Source organism: Ictidomys tridecemlineatus, chromosome 7 (genome assembly GCF_052094955.1).
Source record: "Ictidomys tridecemlineatus isolate mIctTri1 chromosome 7, mIctTri1.hap1, whole genome shotgun sequence".
NCBI classification, from domain to species: domain Eukaryota; kingdom Metazoa; phylum Chordata; class Mammalia; order Rodentia; family Sciuridae; genus Ictidomys; species Ictidomys tridecemlineatus.
In genome coordinates this window covers 44,945,764-44,961,072 of record NC_135483.1, presented here as the reverse complement: position 1 = coordinate 44,961,072, position 15,309 = coordinate 44,945,764, and the positions used below count along the sequence as shown (strand labels likewise).

General features: G+C 32.6%; 1 long non-coding RNA gene across 1 annotated transcript in view; it reads left to right on the top strand.

Moving 5' to 3' along the window:
* The window catches only part of LOC120892956 (uncharacterized), a 237,651-nt gene extending 222,551 nt beyond the window's left edge, over positions 1 to 15,100 (top strand). The window contains exon 4 of the long non-coding RNA XR_005737808.2: positions 14,491 to 15,100. This is a non-coding gene — a long non-coding RNA (uncharacterized LOC120892956). The remainder of the gene's footprint in view (positions 1 to 14,490) is intronic.
* Positions 15,101 to 15,309: the final 209 nt, after the last annotated feature.

Below are 15,309 nucleotides of genomic sequence, written 5' to 3'. Positions count from 1 at the left end.
GGAAAAACATAAGTTATTCAAATTTTGTGAATCATTCAAAGAGAGCAGTGTAGCAGAAAGAGAGATACTATAGTCTGTTTTGAGATCAATGGGAAGGACAGCTCATTCCAGAGAACTGAGTTATGAGAGTTGTTTTCATCAGAGCTGTAGTCCCATTGGCTCTATCTATAAGTGCTCCCTCCCTGAGTTTAATTTTGCACTTGACATTTTTTTTTGTAGGTACTTAGAATGTAGTGATGTACCAAAAAAAAAAAAAAAAAAAAAAAAACCCTGTCCTCATGAAACATATTCACTGTTGGGAGAAACTAGCCATGTGTGCCACGTGTGTTTGTGTTTGTACAAAGATAAGGTAACAAAGAAAATAAAATATGCAAATGGGAAAGAATGGCAGGAAATACCACATCAGACAGGTCATCATGAAAAGCATACTTGAATATACCACAGTGAATCCCAACATCAAGTATATCCACAAGATACTAAATTTTAAAAATAAAATTAAAAAATTGCGGAAAGACCAGTAGAGTAAACGGGGGAGAGGAGGAGGGAGAAGAGGGGAAGTTGCTGAGGATTGAATTAGAGCAAATTATAGTCCATGTTTTTGTGATTATGTCAAAATGTATCCTAATGTTATATATAACTCAAAAGAATCAATAATAAAAGCACTTCTAATGATGTTAAATCCATCAGAGATTTGAATAAAATGAGGATTCAAGAGCATCTGCACATGATAGGCTTGGGATAAATACTGTATAGGAATGAATGATAAATGAATGAGTATGACTACTATTATAAGCAAGGCTGCAAAGAGCAGTAGTTGTAAGTTTGATGCAACTCTGAAAGAATATAGATTACAGGTTTGTATTTATTATAGTCATGTGTTGTTCGAAAGTTTACAGTGCTGCCAGTGTAGCTTACTGGTAAAGAGAGTGTTTGCCTACCACATGCAAGGCCTTGAGCTCAATTCCTAGAACTAAGAAAAAAGTATAGTTTATAAGTTCTATGTGAGGAATTCTACACTTTATGGTTATAGTGAGGCAAAATAATTACAGGGTTGTAGAGAGGAGTTCCTGGACTCCACAGAAATGATTACTAGGAAAACATGGAAAAGTTTATACTTATTGAAGGCCTACTATGTACTGTGTGCTAGATACCTTATACATTTTCTCATTTAATATTTATTGTAATGTTAAAAGAAAAGAAGTAGTTTCCCCATTTTGTAGAAAGTAGAGACTGGAGTTGACTGGCTTGCAAATAGATATTTCATTCGTAATTGGAAGAACCAATATTCAAACTCAGTTACGTTCACTGTAATGATACATTACTAAAAATGAAGATCTGTAAGTTTTTCTGAGCATGGTAATTTACTATGAAAAGACAAAAAAAGTTTACATTGAAAAAATTTTAATAATAAATAAATGAAAACTAGTGATATTTATGCAATAATATACATGAAATCTCAGCAATATGCTGAATGAAAGAAGCCAAAAATCATCCTATTAAAGGCAAATCCAGTGTACATTGCTAGGAGTGGAAGAAGTTTGGAATTGATTACTAATGGATATTAAAAATACATTCAGATAATAAAAATGAGTAATACTTTGAAATGATAGCTACATAGATGATTAAATGTGTTAAAACTCATGAAACTACATAATTAAGAACATGCATTTTATTTGTAAATTATAGTTCAATTGATTTCATTTTAAAATTTTAAAAGTGTCATTAAGTGTATTTTAGTTTTCAAGAAATTACTAATAATTTTGAGTAAATTAAGCAAAAAAATATTTTTGCAATTCTTTTTCCTTCAAAAGAAAAGTATTGAAAAATTTGGGCAATATTAGCCTTTTTCTCCACTGTATGGTTTAATTTACATCCATTTAGAAAATATTTGTAAAGTCAAAGAGCTTCAAACAAATCATATAACATCAATCCAAGGGTTTCTTGGAACTAATTGTTAGTATAAAATTAATCTATAGATACCACTGGCTATACTCAGGGTTTTAGTAATGCCTGTCTGGCCTTGCACACCTGTAGAAATTGAATTGCAAGATAAAAACAATGCCTTCAATTCTGATTTACTTTCCAGGTAGATGAGTAATATTGGCTTGAAGGAGGCTGTATTTGAATATAGTTCATATTTATATTATGAATTAATGTAAAAACAGGTTTCATTATGTCAGAGGCTATTCTTTGCCTATATAAGTCAAACAAACTGGATCAATTGTTTTTTTGTCATTGTTGACCTGACCCATAAAAATGTTGGGTGGACCTCAAAGTAAGAAATAGTTTCTAAATTTTTTGTTTTAGTGAGAGAAGTTTCCTTGATTACTTGAAAGGAGCAATTACATACTGTGGATTTATTTTTCAGACATTCAGTTAATAATGCATTTTGATGAAGTAGAATTTTAAAAATTTTAATTATCCCCAAAATGCTCATACCTTCAGATTACCCCAGATCTGGTAGTAGGAACACCAGTTATTTCCTAAGAGAATAATATGGAACAAACTAGTTTATTAGATACTGTTCACTCATAAATAGGCAGCAAATTGGGGCCTAAATATGATGTTAAATGTAAGTTATGAAAGCAATTGTGTGAAATGTTCACTTTAATTTTCTGTGTAGACCTTAGTAACTATACATAGTAACTTTGGCTAGACTCTGCATCTCCAAAGCATGATATGTTAAAACAAAACAAAACAAATGAGGGCCTTTCATGGCATCAACTCCAGCTCTTCATTGTGCAGAATAAGAACTTTTAAAAATGCATTAATTGTGACTAGTTCTAAAAATTTTTTTAAAATTCCTTTTGGTATCTACAAAGGTAACTAAATTAGTTTTGCAAATTTCTTATAAATGAATCTGACTAAAAGATAAAAGCCACAAAAAGGATTTGTGAGAGGTGATGCTTTTCTTTTGCGTATCATCTTTTTTTAAAAAAAATTTCATTCAGACTTTCATTAGAAATATTGCTTTTCTTTTCTAATTGTCAGTATAATGTGAATCACTCTCATTTGTATTCAAACGGTTATTGTTTCTAATATGGAGTGTGTGTTTTCCATATTTGACTTTCCATCAACTGCCAGTTCTATGAGAAGTTTAAGCTTCATACCTTCTACTCCTGACACTTGAACCCTGCTGAGGGCCATTACCAAGTAGGAATGATGCATCGAAATTTCCTTGCCAAGCGTACCCCATGCTGCTTAGAGGATATTTGATGGGACATTGCATGCATGCTTTAATAAGGTGACCTTGCTCAAGGACCAAGGCAGATCTGGGTTTAGAGCTGATCAGGTTTGAGGAAGTAACCAGCACCTTGAGTTTAAGGCGTTGCCAGTTTAAGATAATGGGTTCTAGGGAAGTTAGAGGTTGAAGATTATTGCTGGGATTAGGGTGTTCCTGCTGCTTGTTCCCTTTGAGTTCTCATGAGATTAAAATGGGATTTGGAGATAGCCTCGTGGAGTAGGTGAATTGTGCGGGAGACGGCAGAACGCAATTGTCCCTGGACCTGTGTGGAGGCGGTGTGAGAGCTGGAATAAAGAATTGCTGTTTGAACCTACAAAGCTGTGTGGTGGCTCGTGATTCTGGTGCCAAGCCGAGACCTTGGCAGAACCCAATGCAAAGTAAGACAGTGTCAAGACAACTGCAGCCTTTATGATTGCTGGGCAAGTTTCTCTAGGTCCTTTCTAGAACAGAAGTAATCGGATGTTTTTAGATATACACTGAGAAAAATTGATTTAAGTGAGCTAACATAGTTTTAAAATACATTTCTTTTACTAATCATTTCTAGAAATCATAATGAAATTTATCATGTTTGTCTTGGTAATTTTTAAACTATCATTTCTATCATAAGATACAGCAGTGTTGTATTTCACATTTTCAAAAAATGGCGGAGGTCTGATTTATATAAACTTTTTTTTTCTGATTGGAGGGGTAAGACAAGATAATACAAATGGAAGAAATGATTTACAGTAGAAGGGGTAGAGAGAGAAAAGGGGAGGGGAGGGGAGGGGAGGGGGGATAGTAGAGAATAGGACTGACAGCAGAATACATCAGACACTAGAAAAGCAATATGTCAATCAATGGAAGGGTAACTGATGTGATACAGCAATCTGCATACGGGGTAAAGTTGGGAGTTCATAACCCCCTTGAATCAAACTGTGAAATATGATGTATTAAGAACTATGTAATGTTTTGAACGACCAACAACAACAAAAAAAAACTTTTTTTTTCAAATATAAGCAACATTTTTCACAAAGAAAATAAACAAAATATTGTTAGTCATGAAATTGTGTTACAATAAATTTACAAATAATATAGTTTATTTATGGCTGAAAATAAAATAAATATATTAAAAGTGAATGTAGGTTTATGTTTTCAGTGGCTAAATAGTTAAATAACCATTCAACTGGTTTGGATAGTTGTTAGTTACTAATAGTCTCAATAATTATGACAGAGATTAATTCCTGTATCAGCTACTCTGAATTTATGGGACTTATTTAATATCTATAAATCTTAGTTTTTTCATCATACATATGAAAACAACCTAGAAATAATAACATCTTTCATAGTACACACTCTTTAATTTAGAGTCCTCTCAAAATAAATGCAATGGAAACAGTATGTCAAGAAGAAAAGTTTTGGAGGACTTACACAACCTAATATTAGGTTGTGTAAGTTCAATAAAACTCAATAAAATTATAATAATGTTCAATAAAATTATAATAATCAAGATAATTATGCCACTAATGTAAGGAGAGAAAACATAGATCCATGCAATGAAATATTTGAGAAATATGTCTATGCAAATATTGATAAGTGATTTTCAACATAAAAAATGTAAAAATAATTTAATAGATGTCACAGTTGGATCTTGAATGTACTCCAAAGGCCCATGCATTGGACACTTGGTTTCTAGCTGGGTTCTACTAGGAGATGGTGGGACCTTCAGGAGGTAGGACTTTGCTGTGACCAAAAGACCTTACAAGAAGAACTTTAGAGAAGGAAATTTTTATTTGGCACTCACAGTTTCTAAGATTTCAGTTCATAGATGGCTGTCTCCATTGCTCTGGCCCCAAGATGATGCAGAAGTTCATGTTAGAAGGATGTGGAGAAAGAAAGTAGCATAGGACATGGCAATCAATCAGAAGATAAAAAGAGCTCTCTAACAAAGGGGAAAATATAAACTCCAAAGGCACTCTCACTGTGAGCTACCTCCTCCTGCTACATCCTACCTGCCAATAGTTACCACCCAGTTAATCCATTCCAGTGGATAATCCACTGATTGTGTTAAGGCTTTCATAACCCATTCATTTCAACTTTGAAAATTCTTGCATTGGCTAACACATGAGATTTTTGGGGACACTCATGTCTAAATCATAACACAGGAGGACTTTGGGTGACTCCATAGTGGCAACTCTTCCGTCATGCTCTTGAAGGAGATTGTGTGACCTCACTCTTACCATTTTTCATTTTTTGGCCATGAAATCAGTGCTTTTGCTCTACAAATTTTTCCCACCATAATGTGCTATCATAGGCCCAAAGGAATAGGGCCAAATGACCATGGACTGAAAACTCTAAACCTGTAAGTCAAAATAAATCTTTTTTCCTTTGTAAATTGTTATGTAAGGTATTTGTTACATTAATGAAAGACTAACTAGCACATTAAAGAAAAATATGATATTTTAAGAAACATTTCTGAAACAATTGGATATGCAAAATATTCTTCAATCCTGATGATAAAATCTGTGCAAAATTAAATAGAAATAAATTATAGGACAAAAAGAAATAGTAAATAATACAAAATATTTTGAAACATAATGGATAAATTCTTGGTGATTTTGGATTAGTCAAAAATTTCCTATTTAGAGCACAAAATTTTAAGAAACATGCTATCAAAATACTGCATTCAGAAAATAAAAAAGACACAGAGTAACAGAAAAAAAATGCCAAATATCTGGTGAATGGCTTACATCCAGAATACATAGAATCACTTGTGGAATAATAGTAAAATTAAATTAATTATTCCCACACATTGTAAAAATCATGAAAATATTTTGATTAGATATTCCCCAAGGAAGATAGATAAGTGACTATTAAGCTCCTGGTGATATCATTAGTTATTGGGGAAAATTAAAATGAAATATATTGTACAAACAAGAAAATAACTAAAATGATAAAACACTGATAATACCGAGTGCTAGTAAGTACATGAAGGAACTGAAATATTGTATAGTGCAGATGGAAATGGAAAATGTGTTTAAGCATTCATTTTACCAATCTTTTCATACAAATTTAAGTATATGCCTGCCTTATAATTTAGTAATACCTCTGTTAGGTTTTAATTGAACAAATAAAAACTTGCCCACCAAAGACTCATATAATAAAATTTCTTGCAGTTATTGATACATACCAACTCTGGGAATAATCCAAATGGTCGGTCAGTCACCAGAGAATAAACTAAATATTGTGTATACACATACACACACACACAATGGTTACTACTCAATAATAAAATGGAACAAATTGCTAATACTTGCTAATGACATGAATGAATCTCATAGATAACAAGAGTAGCATGCTGAGTAAAAACAGAGAAACAGAAGGTAATACACACTCTTTAATTTAGAGTCCTCTCAAAATAAATACAATGGAAGTAGTATGTCAAGGTGCAGATAAAAAACTGGATGTAGTCTATGGAAAAGTTTCAGAGAATTCTAAACATGGGCAGTACTAAAATACTGGTCTCCTTCATGGGAAGGACCATTTTCATCCTGCTATTTTATTTTTACAAAGTTCTACTCATACAGACCTTGGCTTCAGTCTAGATAACCACTGACTGTCTCTAAGGTCTTTATTAATTATTTACATGCATGGGCCTCGCATTGCACATTGTCCCAAATGGGGTCAAAGAAAGCTACATGATACACTTGTTGGCGTTGTAATGAGTGTCAATGTTGATGTTCCCATTATTCAACAATATATTTCATAAAATGCTTACTCTCAGATGGAATAATCAAAACCCATACTACTGCAATAGTTTTTAGTGAGGAACAACAAAACAGAAAAACACATTCTTAAAGAGCTGGTATTTTCATCCAATTTGTTTTAAGCACTTAAAGAATACATGGAATAAATTATAGGGTCAATAAATATTTGTTTTAAAATATGAGGCTAGCACAAATCTGGCATGTTGTATTAGCACTTGCAAGGCTATGTTGGAAATTAATTAGGGACTACATAAAATGAAAGAAATACGTAGGAAAATATCATAGCACCCTAAATTTGTTTATAAAGAGAACACTGGCAATATATTCAGAAAATAATTAATCAAGTATGTGACTTCATAAGCAATGGTTAAATTTTTTAGAGTTTGTAAAATAAGAAGATTGAACGTGGTAATTTCAAGTGTCCTTTATATCTTTCTAATATAGTTGATGTTTAATTTGTTTAATAAATTTTGTGTTGATGAGAGTGGTTAAAATTAACATTTAGAATCATTACCCTATATATTATAAACAATGTGGTGTTGGTTAATATCTTATTAGGACTTACCTTTGTTTTTGACAGTCTGCTAAAACTCCATACAAATGATCTTAGGCTGTGCTAAGTAAACTATCTGCCCAGAAAGATACAAAACCAAGATCTTGACTTCTTATGGTCATAAATTATTCAGGATTACTTGTTCTTTTAATAGGAAATGTATTTTTCAAAATATTTGAGAGAGATACATAAATATGATCATAAAATTAACTTCCTTGTGAACATCTTTGGGAGATATAAAGGTTTATTTTATTTTTTAAGGACCGTTAATACTTAGATATAAAAATTATGCCTATTTAGGAGTTAAGAGTTAGAATACAGACCTGTTACTAATTTTAAAACATTCATTAACATCAGTCACCAAATTTCTATCTCTAAACTGGTAATAAATGTATCTATTTTGACTGTACTACAAGACTAAGGAAGCAAATGAAATAGTGATTCTGAGTGTCTTATAAATTTTAAAGTATAACATTGTAATTATTGTTATCATCATGACCATTTCATTTCTGGATTTTAATAGAAATGGTAAATTATTTCTGCTTTTAAGCTCTTTGAGTAATATTCTATCTCTTCCCTGTAAAACCATATAATTTTTTTTACAGATTTTACATTCTATTTATTATGGTGAAATTGGATATTTATTAGAATTACTAGAAACCTATTTATTCCCTCCACATTGCCTGTGCCCCGGGATCAAGGGTCATGCTTTATTTATCTCTGTGTCTTCCACAGTATGATGGGTAATTTAAAAAATAACAAGGTTTTTTTAATAAAAAATGTGTTCAATGATTTTTAGTTAAACTTAATATCTAAGCAAACCAAAACCATAACAAAGAAAAGACATTTCAATTGGGTTTCTTAAAAACATGTGAAAGATAAAGAGCATTGAGTATAAACATATTACAACATCCTTTTATGGAATTTTATTTCTGTCCTGAAGATGAGATAAAGATAGGACTAAATAAAGGCAGGCAGGAGTGCAGTAGTTCACCACTTCTTCTATTTGTGAACAATAGAATCAACACAATTCTTTTTTTAAATTACCCAAACACAAAAAGAATCACTATGAAAATAAGTAGTTTCAGAAATATAGCTTTATCAGATTTAAATTATTTGATTATTAAGAAATGAAAAATACCAATAAAAAGTAGAAAAGGAAGGTTTTTAAGATTTTGATTTTTAATTACAAACAGCAAAAACCTTTAAAATGAACACTGAATATTGAGCCCACTAGCAATTCTTGCTGCATGAAACTATCAAATTTAAATGTAACAATCATAATTCAAATTATCATTTTAAATAAATGTGCATGACATTCCTTTAAATTATTTTCAATGTTGAATACAAATTCCTTAAGTGCATAAACAAAAATGAGTGCAGATATATTAAATTTAGTCTTTAAATTTCTGTATGTCACTATTTGTATGTATATACATACACAGTTTATAATATTTAATAAAATCCAACTACATGGCTGAAATTGACCAGATTTTATGATTTTCAATCTCCAATCAAGTGATAAAGACTGAAGCTCATAAGCTAATTGCATTATTTGAATTTTGGTTTTGATTTTATCATTGATCTGTGATACACTGAAGGAATGCAAACTTTTTTTTATAGCATCAACATTTTATTAATTCTTTGACCAAGTAGAGAGACTTGTGAGTAAAGTTTAATTTTAAAGACATCTTTACTTTCATCTGTTACCCAATTTAAATTGAATCATTTTAAATCACGGGAAGTAAAGGCATTTGGATTCATTATTTTCAAATTTATGAGCACTCCTTATATATCTGCCAATTTTTATATCATATACATGACATATGAACACACTCACTTATGGACAACACCACAACACACAGTGTGCACACATAAAAAAGTAAAGGCCTAGCAGCTTTCATAGGTGAATCAGGAATGCAAACTTTTCAGGTCTTTACTAGGTATTCATCTGATATATGACAATAATGCCAAAGGGTGTTTTTCAGGCAAAGAATTACGAAATACACTTGGCTGCATATGTGGGTCTGCTTGTGGTTCCCAACAGCCCTTTCAGTAAACAGGATATAGACACCTTTATCAGTGAGAGGGTTAGCTATTGTATTTAGTTTGGGTAAATTACTGAATATCAAGCTGGACAAAAATTTATTCATATGACTTCAATACGTGATGACTTATATTTTATATACCCTATATGCATTTTTGTTATATCTTTTAATGGATTCCTGAAAGATTTTCAATTCAAATTCCTGAAATGATGGATTACCTACTTACAGGCCAGTCCTATTCCTTCATTCTATCTCTGCTTCTTTCTTGCTGCCCACTGCATTGTACCATGGCACAGTCTGACTGATCGCCCTAATTGCAGTAAAGATTTAAGTGGATATAATTTCATAAGCTTTCAAGCAGTATAAAGTATCATTTTTTTGTGGAGAGCTGAAAAAGCAATTTGAACTTTATAAATGAAATACAAAGCAAATCTGACTGCCCTCAAATCTGTAATGCTGTAGGAAGCAATGGACTTCAATTCTTAAGAACTATTCAATCAGATTTTCAAAGAACAAAACATGTTGTCCAGATGCATGTAGAATTTTGACTACTAAATTTGCTTTTCTAAGAGCCCACTTGACTTGTCTACAGTCTTATTAGCTATCTTGAAAAATTATTATTATACCATAGTTTCATCCTAGGCTGTAGATTGGCTGTAATGCTGTTGCTGCGTATTGGATTATTAAACCTTGATGGCTTTTGTAAAAATAGTGATTGTTCCAATAAGAAAATTAAGATGAATATATTCTTGGAAAGAGACAAGTGAAACTCATTCTCTGAGATGTAAACATGGACATCTGAGATCTAAGTAGTTGCTACACCTACACCATAGTCCGCACTGGAAAACAGACCCTTCACTCCCAACACATTTAAACCAAATCCACATCTTAATCTGTCACTAAAACAAGTCTTATCTTCAATTTACTAAATTTATAAACTAGGATAATACTTTTTACTGAAGAGTCTATAGCTTCAAAACTCATTTTGATATGCTCAAAACAATGTTTGTGTACAAGTCGTTTTCTAGCATTAAGATATTTGTTGTCAAGCTTGCCACTCAAAATAAAACCATGGATGAGCAAGTAAAACTGTATTGGGATATTTTAATTAAAAATATGGAAGTTGCTCTATCATTTCTATGTGGAAAGTTTGTTTCTATATTAGTTATAGAGTTTTTATCATATTCTTTGTGCTAACAGCTCAAAGAGCCTGGTACAGAGATACCCATGAGACCCAAGTGACAATTAGTTTATTTAAAAATGAAGGACAGACTGTTATTGGTGAATATGTATAAAGTTCCTGCATAATTACAACTGAAGCATCCTTTATTAGAAGCATTTCTCAAATGACCTAAGCCCTTTCCCTGAGGTATCAAGAAGAAGGCCATGGTCTTTGATACCAAGGATGTCTGTACATAAGATCAAATTGAACCTCTTGATCCTTGTTCCTGATAAAAATTAGTGACTCCAGAAAATGAAAGAAGCAATATTCATGGGATAAATTGTTCTTCTAACTGTATATGAAAGAACAGAACCTATTAATGTTTGGGTAATTGGTATCTGACCCCACTCTTTAATGCCAACTATCGTGCGTCTCTAGAAAACACACTGTGAGGCAGTTCCGAAAAACAACAATTCTTGAATATATCTCAGTTAGAGCCCTGTATCCTATTTACACGGACATATTCTTTTGACATATCAGGTCAAAAGAAACTTATATATCCTCTTTAATTGTTACACTTAAAGCCCAAACTTGTTATATGAAATCTGCCATTGATAGCTCTCCTTGGATATTCCTATCCTTTATTTTCTACAAGAAGCTTTATCATTAAAAGGCAAAACCAGTACAGTTAAGGAAGAAGAAATATGTGAAAAGAAAATCTGATCACATTTCTGACTCTGAGGTTATATTACCTCCATTTTTCTAAATTTCTACTGCTTAAATCTGGGATGGGAAAAGGAAAATACCAGCCATTTTCTCAAGATTATCAATATGTTTTTCTTTCTCTCAACCATCTCTATTTTTCATTGTTTTGCCTTTATTTCATATGTCCAGTAGAATTATCCTTACCAGGATAGATTTCTCTATGGTAATTTAAGTTTTTTTTTTTTTCTGAGAATACTGAAATAATGACAAGATAAGGAGGATAGGATACACAGTGAAAATATCCGCAATATTTTCTTAGGATGTAAAAGATGTAAGCTTCTACTTCTCCTAAATATGGACTAGCAGTTTACTGAAAGTGGTTTATATCAGACCTTAGGAAACCTCAATGCCCCTTTCCAGGTTGGGTCCGTGCCACCTGTGAGTTAGGGACAGGCACATCTAAGCCACAGGTGTCAGTAGTCTTTATTTTTATACTATGACTGAAAAGCAAAGTAATGTACTGAACACTCAGGCCTGAACATTTTGCATGTTGAGCATATCTTAGTATCCCTTGCCACAGGAATCTAGACCACTATTGTCTGAACTTAACAGCTACAGAGAAAGGACAAAGAAGTTTTAGTTTCTCACATATTTCTTAAATTCACATTGGTAGGCTTTTATACCTCCTGTAAGGTAATTTTTAGATTTTAGTGCATCAGGAATATTGGCGTGCAGTTTTCTTGTATTTTGTTATCGGGGTAATGCAATCCCATAAAATAAGTTTGGAAGTATTCCCTCCTCTTTGTTTTTGTTTTTTTGTTTTTTTTTTTTGAAAATAGTTTGATTCTTATTCTTTATATATTTGGTAGAATTCACTAGTGAATCCATTATATTGGGCCTTTCTTTGAAGAGACACTTATTATTGTGGTCCAGTCAGTCACCTTACTCATTATTAATCTTATAAGATTTTCTCTTTTTCATGATTTAGTATTAATAAGTTGTGTTGACTAGGAATTTATACATTTCTTTGAAAATATCAAATTTGTTGGCATATAGTTGTTCATAATACTCCCTTGTGATTTTTCATATTTGTGTGGTACCCATTGTAATGTCTTCTCTTTCTGACATTGAATTTTCTCTGCTTTTTTTTTAGCCTAGCTAAATATTTGTTGATTTTATATTTTAAAAACAGCTAATAGTTTCATTTATCTTTTTTAAATCATTTTTTTCTAGCTTCTTTGGAATATGTTTTCTACTCCAATCTTTATTATTCCTTCTATTTACTTCCTTATGCCTTCTATTAACTTTGAAATTTGCTGTTCTTTTTCTAGTTCATTGAGTTGTAACATTAGGTTGTTTATTTGGGGTCTTTCATATTTTTTGATGTAGGTATTTTTTTTTCTATAAGTTTCTTTCTTAGAAATATTCTACTTTACCTAATAAGTTTTGGTATGCTGTGTCTTTATTTCCATTGTCTCAAAGCATTTTCTAAATTTTCCTTTCAATTTTTTCTTTGACACATTTGTTGTTCAGGAGCATATAGTTTCATTTCCTTTTATTTGTGAATTTTTGTTAGTTTGCCTTTTCACTCCCTAGCCAGAGAGCTGGGCTTTTTAACCCTAACTGCTGAATTCTTATATCACTGCAATCATATTTTGTGCCAAATAGGAGGTAGACAAAAATATAAAAAGGCAACAAAGATTCACTCTACCTGCTTAGAGCCAGAACTTCTCTGATCTGAATCATTCTCCCATCTTTAGAATTTTAAGTGGCTACAGGCCCAGGCTATAGACAATGTTACTATTGAAAATTCTTTTCCCTTCTCTTCAAGGCAGTAAATGATCATTTCTGAACCTCTCCTTCCACATTGACATCCACTGACAGCTTTCAAGCTTCTCTGAGTCCAGGTTGGCAAGTACCACATAGTGTTATGGTTTAGATATGAGGTGCCCCCTCCAAAGCTCAAATGCAAGAAAGTTTAGAGGTAAAATTATTGGTTCATGAGAGTATCAACCTAATCATGCATTAATCCTCTGAAAAAGATTGACTGGGTGGTAACTGAAGACAGGCAGGGTGTCACTAGAGGTTGGAGATTGGAGCATGGCCTTGGGGTTTATGTTTTGTCCATAGTGAGGGGGGAGTGCTCTCTCTCTCCCTCGGCCCCTCTCTCTCCCCCTCTCTTTCTCCTGGTTCCATGTACTGAACTGCTTTCCTTCATCACACTCTTCTGCCATGATGTCCTACCTCACGTCAAGTCCAGATCATGTGGAGTCAACCATCTGTGGACTGAGACACTTGGAACCATGAGCCCCCAAATAAACTTTTACTCCGCTAAAATTATTCTTGTCAGGTCTTTTAGTCACAAATGTGAAAATGCTGACTAAAACACACAGGTTCATAAGAATGGAAAAGCCTCTTGCCGTTCCTATGGTTCTTCATATTCTGACACTCTCCCATCCATCTGCTAATTACTGTTTGATTTTTGGAGTCTTCTAATAACTGTTTAATACACCCATCCAGATTTTAAAACAGTATGTGGTAAAAGAATCAGGATAAGGTGTGCTTACTCTATCTTGTCTGTAATCAAAATTTTCATGATTTTACCTTAAAAACAGTGAAGTTTAAAGTTTTGTCTTCCTTGTACATAATAGATGTTTAGTGTACTAAACAGAATTTAGTCAATTTTCAAAGATTAAAGCATTAAATTACCCACCTTTTTAAATCTATTCAACAACAGATTTCCTAATTTACAGGATGACTGTAGTCCAGGGATGAAATAATTTCAGAGTATTTGTTTGATGAACGTCATTTTAGAGTGCTGCAGCCATGTCATGGAAGGTCTCATTGCAGTGTGCATCGCTAAATGAGGCCAAGTCATCAATAGACTCGGCAAATGACACAGCAGTCCCCATTGCCACACTAGCTGGATTTCAGAACTTGTACTTATCACTTTGACTGAGAAGGGAATGAGGAGTCGGGAAATCTATTTTCCACTTAATTTTTCTATACTGAGTTGTTCCTTCTTTTTCTCCTAGGAAATCTCCAAGATTTTACATTTCTTTTGGATGGTTGAAGGCTGCCAAACTCAGTGTTTCAATGTGCATTTCACATGACAAGTGGAGGATGCTCCCTGGAGGTCTCTGACAGAAATCAGCATGCTCAAAACGCTGCCAATGCCACAATAGGAAAGGCATACATGTCTGTGGAACACCGAGAGCTGCCAGGAACAGATCAGCTTGAGAGAAAAATGCTAACCACAACCCAACTTAGCTTCTATTTAAAGGGACCATTTGAGTAAGACATATTAAAAGGTTTATAAAACATGCAGAAAGTTGTTAGGGTCCAAGTTTTTGAGGTATTCTATTTATTTTTCTGTGGTTCTTGTCATAGTCTTATGTTGTTTTCTAAGGTATCTTGATATTTAAAGAAACATCATAACAGTGTATTATTCTCTAAAATTACAATCTCTGTGAAGATGGCAAATAGCAGGCTATGTGAAATTCCAAAGAAATTACTGTGAATGTGTCTACATGAAAAACACATTGCTGCTATATATGTGTTTGAGTTTTAAGAACAAATTAGCATTTGGCTTTACTGACACTAATTGTTATGCAACTGATGAAGTTGGTTATAGGTATGAGAAGAAGACACAGTAAATAAAATAACTCTATGACCTTATGTTGTATCATTCTTATTTATACAAAATCTGTATAATCATTTTGGACATATATGTACATTTCTTTTACAAATTCCTACAACTTTGCAAAATTCAAAACTTCTAGAGGGCAGCATTTTTATTTTCCCCGTATATGTAGACACATACTTTTGTTTATATTCATTTATGAATACATGTG